General features: G+C 36.7%; 1 long non-coding RNA gene across 1 annotated transcript in view; it reads right to left on the bottom strand.

The window, feature by feature from the left end:
- LOC145240017 (uncharacterized) overlaps window positions 1-8,945 on the bottom strand; it is a 21,413-nt gene extending 12,468 nt beyond the window's left edge. The window contains exon 1 of the long non-coding RNA XR_013862462.1: window positions 8,311-8,945. This is a non-coding gene — a long non-coding RNA (uncharacterized LOC145240017). The remainder of the gene's footprint in view (window positions 1-8,310) is intronic.
- Between the last annotated feature and the right edge of the window lie 488 nt (window positions 8,946-9,433).

Raw genomic sequence — 9,433 nt, 5'->3', positions numbered from 1 at the left:
ACATATATATATATATATGCAGATATCTATACATATATATATGCAGATATCTATACACATATATATATGCAGATATCTATACATATATATATATGCAGATATCTATACACATATATATGCAGATATCTATACATATATATATATGCAGATATCTATACACATATATATGCAGATATCTATACACATATATATGCAGATATCTATACATATATATATATATGCAGATATCTATACATATATATATATGCAGATATCTATACATATATATATATATATGCAGATATCTATACATATATATATGCAGATATCTATACATATATATATGCAGATATCTATACATATATATATATGCAGATATCTATACATATATATATGCAGATATCTATACATATATATATGCAGATATCTATACATATATATATGCAGATATCTATACATATATATATGCAGATATCTATACATATATATATGCAGATATCTATACATATATATATATATATACATGCAGATATCTGTACATATATATATGCAGGTATCTATACATATATATATATATATATATATATATATATATATATATGCAGGTATCTATACATATATATATATATATATATATATATATGCAGGTATCTATACATATATATGCAGATATCTTTACATAAATATATGCAGATATCTATATATATATATATGCAGATATCTATACATATACATATGCAGATATCTACACATATACATATGCAGATATCTACACATATGTATATATATGCAGATATCTATACATATATATGCAGATATCTATACATATATATATGCAGATATCTATACATATATATATGCAGATATCTATACATATATATATATATATATGCAGATATCTATACATATATATATGCAGATATCTATACATATATATATGCAGATATCTATACATATATATATGCAGATATCTATACATATATATATAATATATATATATATACAGAGAGAGAGAGAGAGAGAGAAAGGGGGGAGAGAGAGAGAAAGAGAGAGAGAACAAAATTCACCTGGAATTTGTTTAATTGTGAACTGGCACGTTGTTAGAAAAAACTACAAGAATTGCAAAATTATCCATCGGGTATGTGTGCGGACTCATTAACAATTTGTGTTAAGCCATAAGGAAGAGAGTAATCATGACAAAATTTCAATTTCATCATCTTTTGTTTTTAAGTTGATTATCCATTCAACATTTTGAACATTAAAATTTCCACATACGTGAATGTGGACCTAAAGATGAGCAGACAGTGTATGATCAATTTGCTTAAGGATACTTTCAAAGATACCTACTCCATGTAGCTAGGGATGGCTTCTTCTTCAGAGATGACTCTGCCAAGAGAAGGCATACTTAGTATAGACACATATTTCATATTCATGGTGATCTTAAGGGTTGGGTTAAGATATTAAGTTAGAATAAGTGGACGTTTTCATAGTTTGGTTGTGGAGTTTGTGAAAGGGTCAGCAAAGTTATTTAAAGCAGAGAAGAATGAAACTAAGGAGAGGTCAGCAGAGTTATTTAAAGCAGAGAAGAATGAAACTAAGGAGAGGTCAGCAGAGTTATTTAAAGCAGAGAAGAATGAAACTAAGGAGAGGTCAGCAGAGTTATTTAAAGCAGAGAAGAATGAAACTAAGGAGAGGTCTGTCATAATATAGGCTAAGAGACTATTAGTCGCCTAGAGTTATGCCCCTTGGCCCGTGATGTATGGATCTCGTCCGCCATTGTTTCTCAGTGCAACGTTTACTACTAGACAATAAAGAACGCATTTTACACCTTCGAGTCTGTTTATCAATGCTTCCAAAGTACGTATTATCACGACATGGTGTTTGAAGTGGGATCCTCTAAAGAATCACAGGAATAGTAACAATATTACCCTAAAAAAAAAACAAAAAAAAACGAACATTTTCGGGATCTAAAAAAAAATTAATACAAAAACACACGTGGTGTCGGTATTTTTCTCACAATCGACGATGAATACATATTCGCAACTACCACCTCCAACAATCGATTGGAACACTTCAAATTTGGCTAAATCAATGGACCGATTTATCAGGCAAGTTCATTTATATTTCGACGGCCCAATGAAAGACGTAGATTCAGACACAAAGTTAAATTACTTGCTAATATGGTCTGGTATCGAGGGCCAGGAAATAAGTGACACTTTTCCCTTTCGACAGGGAGAAGAAAGGACATTGGATAAATATATCCAATTTTTTAAGGAATATGCGAATCCGCGATCGAACTTTCGTGTAGCTAGACACAACCTACTAAAATGTAAACAAAACGCGGATGAATCGGCACACGCATTTCTAAGTCGGCTGCGTCAGACAGCCAAACAGTGTGAATACAGTCGGACGGTGGAAGAGACCATTGTGTTGGACCTATTCATATTCGGTATTTATTTACAGTCTGCACAAAAGTCCCTAATAAGAGAAGGAAGCGATCTCACGATCGAGAAAGCACTCGGAATCGTCGAGACAGAAGAAGCCACGTGTAAACAAATGGAAGCATTACGTACAACAGCAGTAGAAGACAGCTCTACACTCGCAGTTAGAGCCAGACAGCCCAGTGGACCTACCACATGTGGTAATTGTGGCACAAAACACCATCAATATAAATGCCCAGCTAAAGGCAAATACTGCCTAAAATGCAATAAAAAGGGACACTTTGCTAAAGTTTGCCACTCTAAAATGGGAGACGAGGGGCACACACGCAGACAGTCATTCCAGCCACAGAAGAAATATAATAAGAATAAAATCCACATGGCAGCAGCACATATGGGTAGCAACGACAGTTCCACAGAGGAGCTGTACTTTCACACAGTAAAGGAATTACCATTAGCGACCACAGAAGCTTTCACAAAACTGAAGATAGGCAACAGCAAAGCCCAAATAGAGGTTGACGCGAAAATCGACACAGGTGCAATGAGCAACCTGTTACCTAAACAGGTATTCAAGGAACTGAAAGGAGTACCACTGGAAAAATCAGCTATAAGGCTAATTGCGTTTGGAGGCTCAACGATAGACCATGAAGGGACCTGTCGTTTAGGGGTCAGATCCCGCGACAAGTTCGTTAAAGCGACCTTTCACGTGGTGAAATCAAGAGACCCTATACTAATAGGACTCCAAACATCAAGAGAATTAGGGCTAGTCACCATTAACTTGGCTATAAAAACGGACACAACTCATGTGACGGACAAAGCATCCCGGCCTACTCCCCCGCACGACATGAAACCGGTCCCCGTGCAGGAACCATGTACAATGGGAAACCTTGGAGAAAGGAGGAAAATCATTGAGGAATTTCCAGACGTATTCGACCCCATTGGTTGTCTGCCAGGTGAACACACCATCCATTTAAACCCCGAAGTACCACCAGTTGTCCACCCACCACGTCGAGTCCCAATATCCCTAAAAGGAAAGTTGAAATTGGAGTTGGACTCCTTAGAGGCCCAGGGAATAATTTCCCCTGTAAAGGACCCAACGCCCTGGGTAAACTCATTCGTCTGTACCACTAAAAGGAACGGATCGGTCAGGCTATGCCTCGACCCCCGAGACTTAAATAAAGCAGTGCACAGACCACACTATGCGACTCCGACATTCGAAGACATCACTGCGGAACTAGACAACGCTAGATGGTTCACAAAAGTCGATATCAAGTCCGGCTACTGGCATTTGAAACTGGACGAAAAGTCGAGACGTCTCACAACATTCATTACCCCACATGGCAGATACATGTACAACAGGTACCCCATGGGAGTCAAATCTGCCCAAGATGAGTTCCAAAGAGCCATGCAGGAAAACTTCGCAGACCTCGAAAATGTCCTATCCATATGCGACGACATAGTAGTGTACGGATTCGAGGAAGACGGCAGTGACCATGACAAGGCACTGAGGCAGCTAATGTTTAGAGCAAGGGAAAGAAACTACAGGTTTAATTCAGAGAAATTTGTGGTGAAAACCTCCGAAATCCCTTTCTACGGCCACATAATCTCAAGAGACGGTGTCAAGCCAGATCCCCGGAAAATAGAGGCGATCACACAGATGCAACCCCCCCGAGGATGCAAAGCAGCTCACCAGCTTCCTAGGCCTGGTGAACTACTTGAACAAATTCTCTCCACGACTCGCGACAGTGACAAAACCCCTACGTGAGTTAACATCGAAGAAGAATGACTTCACATGGTCTTCACAGGAGCAACAGGCATTCGAAGAAATCAAAAAAGAGATCGGAAATCATACGACACTCCGATACTTCGACCCTAAAGAACCAATAGTGCTACAGGTAGATGCGTCTTCAATGGGTATAGGCGCGGCTCTGCTACAAAACGACAGACCAGTAGCATTCGCGAGCAAAGCACTTTCCGGACCAGAAACACGCTACTCAAACATAGAGAGGGAGATGTTGGCTATCGTCTTTGGCCTGGAGAAATTTCACAGTTACGTTTGGGGCCACAAAACGACAATTCATACGGATCACAAGCCATTGGAGTCGATAGCATTGAAAAATCTAGCACAAGCACCCCCAAGACTGGCTAGAATGTTATTGAAGGTCGAGGGATATGATTTTACTGTAAAATATACCCCAGGAAAAACAGTTCCAATTGCAGACTGCTTGTCACGAGTAGCACCCAGACCCAGTGGGCACATTGAAGGGATCGATCTCAACATCCATAGCATGATCTCATACCTCAACTTTGCGCCGACGAGAGTTGAAGATATAAGAGTGGAAACATCCCAGGATCCACTCCTAAAGCAACTTGTAAGCATGGTATTGACCGGCTGGCCTTCCAACCGGGCTGACTGCCCAGGAATTCTCCTGCCATTCTGGAATTTCAGAGATGAGATTGGGGTCCAGGATGGAATTCTACTCAAGAGCCAGAGAATCATTATCCCAGCCTCGTTGCAAAGAGGCATACTGGAAGAGCTGCATGCTTCACACCAAGGAGTAGAGAGAACGAGGTTACGAGCGCGTTCAGCGGTGTACTGGATAGGGTTAAATAAGGACATAGAAGATATAGTCCGAGAGTGCCACACATGCCAGAAATACCAAGCCAGTATCCCGCCCGAATCAATACTCCAGCACGAAACCCCTACGTACCCCTGGCAGTACGTCAGCACAGACTTGTTCACATTGGCAGGGAAAGAATATCTGCTTGTGGCAGATCAGTACAGCCGAAACCCCTTCGTACGACGCCTTCCGTCCGCCTCATCAATATCCGTTATTAGAAGTATTAAGACGATATTTGAGGAACAAGGAGTGCCGGAAATCTTGTACTCGGACAATGGTCCACAATTTACAAGTAAAGATTTCAAGGATTTCGCCAGGACGTACAGCTTCCAACACAGGACATCGTCCCCACATTACCCCAAGTCTAACGGATTCGCCGAAAGAATGGTGGGAACATGCAAGAAAATTTTGACGAAGGCAGGGGAAACTGGTCAAGACAGCTACCTAGCAATGATGGCTTACAGAGCCACGCCACTGTCATCAGACATTAAGTCCCCGGCAGAGTTACTCAACGGACGAAAAATACGGACACCCCTAGTATCCAAGCAACAACTTGGCGATGAGCAGACTAGGACAGCCATACAGAAACAGAAAGATCATTCTAAGGTCTGCTATGACAGGAAACATAACAGACACCACTCCCACCTACATGCAGGACAGAATGTCTATGTCCAGCAGGAAAAAGCAAAGATATGGTAGCCTGGAAAAATTCAGCGCTCCAGCGTGACACCCAGATCCTACATAGTTGAATCTGAGAACGGTAACACCTATAGAAGGAACAGGCAGTTCCTCAGACCAGCTGGGAGGAGATCAACAACCGCAAATAGATCCGACCAACCTCGCCCCAGCGACTCTCCACCGGATCCCACCCAGAAGGAAGGTCCCCCCCCTAAACAAATCGAACAGCCGACCACCGAACAACACTCCAGCGGCACGCCTCACACCCGAACTGAGAAACTCACCCCCGAATTAAGAAGATCTCAGAGACGAGTGAATGCTCCTCAGAAACTGAACTTATAGGCTACACTATCCTAAAAAAAGAGACAATACCATTACCCTAGAACAATGGAGACAAGCTAAATAATATATTAGAGACTATGTTATCCCTTAATCAGATAAAGGCTAAATATCGCCCTTGGACTATATACATATATATGGAAGGAAAGGAATTTCATAATATAGGCTAAGAGACTATTAGTCGCCTAGAGTTATGCCCCTTGGCCCGTGACGTATGGATCTCGTCCGCCATTGTTTCTCAGTGCAACGTTTACTACTAGACAATAAAGAACGCATTTTACACCACCTTCGAGTCTGTTTATCAATGCTTCCAAAGTATGTATTATCACGACAAGGTCAGCAGAGTTATTTAAAGCAGAGAAGAATGAAACTAAGGAGAGGTCAGCAGAGTTATTTAAAGCAGAGAAGAATGAAACTAAGGAGAGGTCAGTAGAGTTATTTAAAGCAGAGAAGAATGAAACTAAGGAGAGGTCAGCAGAGTTATTTAAAGCAGAGAAGAATGAAACTAAGGAGAGGTCAGCAGAGTTATTTAAAGCAGAGAAGAATGAAACTAAGGAGAGGTCAGTAGAGTTATTTAAAGCAGAGAAGAATGAAACTAAGGAGAGGTCAGCAGAGTTATTTAAAGCAGAGAAGAATGAAACTAAGGAGAGGTCATCAGAGTTATTTAAAGCAGAGAAGAATGAAACTAAGGAGAGGTCAGCAGAGTTATTTAAAGCAGAGAAGAATGAAACTAAGGAGAGGTCAGCAGAGTTATTTAAAGCAGAACAGAAGGAAACTAAACATAGCAGACATTAAAAGCAGAAGGAAACTAAAGAGAGAGAATAATGACAAAAGAATGAGTAAAAAAGGAAGACATTTTAGACCATTGAAAAAGAAATACCGTAGCAATCCACCATAAATATGGTATCGAGGGGCCACACTAGAAGCTACTGACTAGTCTAGATTCCATTCACCAAATGTCAATGCAGTAGGGTTGTTGTTTTGCACCTTTTAAAAGTTATACCAAGGTTCAGGTCTCTGACTATCAGGTAGATAATGTCAGCTTAGGAAAACGGGGAAAGTCACAAAAAGGGTTTGTGGTTGATATGAGAAAATGCGTCTGTGTAGGCATTAAAAATACGTCTTATCTATATTTTCTTATAAACTCTATTAAGTGACATTACCAAAAAAAGCTCCAGTATTTTTATTAGTGACATCGAAACAAGAACAGAATCTAAATAATAAACTAGACAAAATACTGTTAGAAACTCACTCAATATATATTACCGTGACATAGGTTGACATATATTCGGTGTTTTTTAAATAGTATTTTGTCTAGTTTATTATTTATAATACCTTTTCCCAAACTTACCGTATTAAAGAGAGAGTCGGCCACAATTTTGAATTTTCCAATACATCGGTAAACACTGCATGTTTTTTCGAGCTGAATAAACATGTTACATTGAATAAAAACACAAAAAATATATCCAGTTTGGTAGAAAAGTAACTTATCTTGCCTTTGATAACATTTATTTGTTATATATTGTTTTTTTTTTTGACAACTTTTTCGAATCTATGTGTACAGTAATACAAACCCGTTCCCGTTCTCATTAATTAAATTGAAACATTTCCAATTAAACAATTACTTTTTTGTTATTTATTTGCGCGAAAAAAATTTATTATTTCCCTTTCCGGAAGTAATCCTTCGGCGAGATAATGATATATCCCTTAAATTTTACTAGCAAGTGCGTGGAAACAATGGCGTCTTCAATTTCGGCAATAAACTTATTATTTTCTAAAATTTGTCTTAAATAATCGCATTTTTGACAAACAAATATACATTTCACATTGAATAATATATTTTCGTACTCATGCACTTATTGATCCGTGCTGAAATAATAACGTTATTATTTAAAAAAGCCATTCTTAACATGTGGAGGAGGGTGTTTTGTACCTATTCTCTGTACTTTAACCTTACAATTGAATAAAAAAAAAAAACATATAAAACTTTAATCAAACTTGGAAATACGATATAAAAAATAGCGCGGATCAGTAAGTGCATTAGCACCTATATTTTTAGATACGTTTTTAATCTGAAATTCATTCATACTTTTTTTTTTTTTTTTTTTTTTTTGCAGAATACGTTGGGGGGGAATAAAAATAAATAAATTTTAAGGTCTAAGATTATTAACAAGTTATTGAATATAATTTTTTATAAGTGTATAAAGAAACGGAAAGAAATTCAAAAAAGTGTAATAAAAATAAAAAAAACTTACCCTTTAGTAAAGGAATGCAATAATAATAATGTAAAAAAAAAGCGGATGAATTCGTTTTTTTTTTTTTTTTTCTTTTGTTCAAAACAGAAAATGTGTTTTGTTTGCTAGGATTTCTTTAGAAAATTGATAAAAGTTTTGTTTTGTGTGTCCAATTCATTAACAAATAAAATATATGAAAATATTAAAGAAAAATATAAAAGAATCAAAATTAAAAAGTGAAAAACACGATTTAAACGTGAAATTATATAAATAGAACATTAACTGCTACAGAACAAAGAATTTAGGTCATCGTAACACGGTGTAAATCATTAGTCGTTCCTTGTCTAAAAAATGTTCGTTCTTATCAAGTTTACATTATAATTGTCAATATTTAAGGTTTCTTGGGATTTCTTTTATAAATTTCCCTTTTGTGTGTAAAATTTATACAAAAAAAAACCATATGCATGAAGATATAAAAATTATCTTTTAAAAAAAAAACTGAATATTTCATTATTATTTGGATTAGTCAGACTAATTTTAACATCCTGTAGTCAGTCCGAATAATCCAAAAAAATCCTCAAAATTGTAAACTTAATATTTCACAACTCTATAAGAGGAAGAACTATACAGACGGTGTAGTCAGTCACAAAATAAAAATAGATTTAGACCAATAAATTAAACTATAACCATATAATTACATTATGAAACGTGCAACTTATTATTATCAAAATTGCAAAAGTAATATTTCAAATAAACAACTCAAATAAGAAAAAGAAATTATACAAACGGCGAATTAAAGCAAAATAAAATAATAAAATAAAAATAAAATAGATTGTGTCTATGAAAGTAAACAACGTGAAGAAAGAGAGAGCCTGTTTCCTCGGTTTGACTATAGGTGGCGTTACTGTCTGTCCACCCCGTTACGGAAGCACAAAATGTATATAATGCTACCCTTGAAATAAAAATAAATGTTTTTGTTATATTTTAATTTTAAACATGTTTTTTTTTTTTTTGCAAACAGTTTTAAGTTTTATTTTTTTTCAAACATTTACGTTTTTTTTTGTTTTTGCAAACATATATAAGTTTTATTTTTCCAAACATTTACGTTTGTTTTTGCTATATTTTTCTTTTAAACATACAACCG

Source organism: Euprymna scolopes, chromosome 19 (genome assembly GCF_053919585.1).
Source record: "Euprymna scolopes isolate OS-2025 chromosome 19, ASM5391958v1, whole genome shotgun sequence".
Taxonomy (NCBI): Eukaryota; Metazoa; Mollusca; class Cephalopoda; order Sepiida; family Sepiolidae; genus Euprymna; species Euprymna scolopes.
This window is presented reverse-complemented; position numbering and strand designations above follow the sequence as displayed.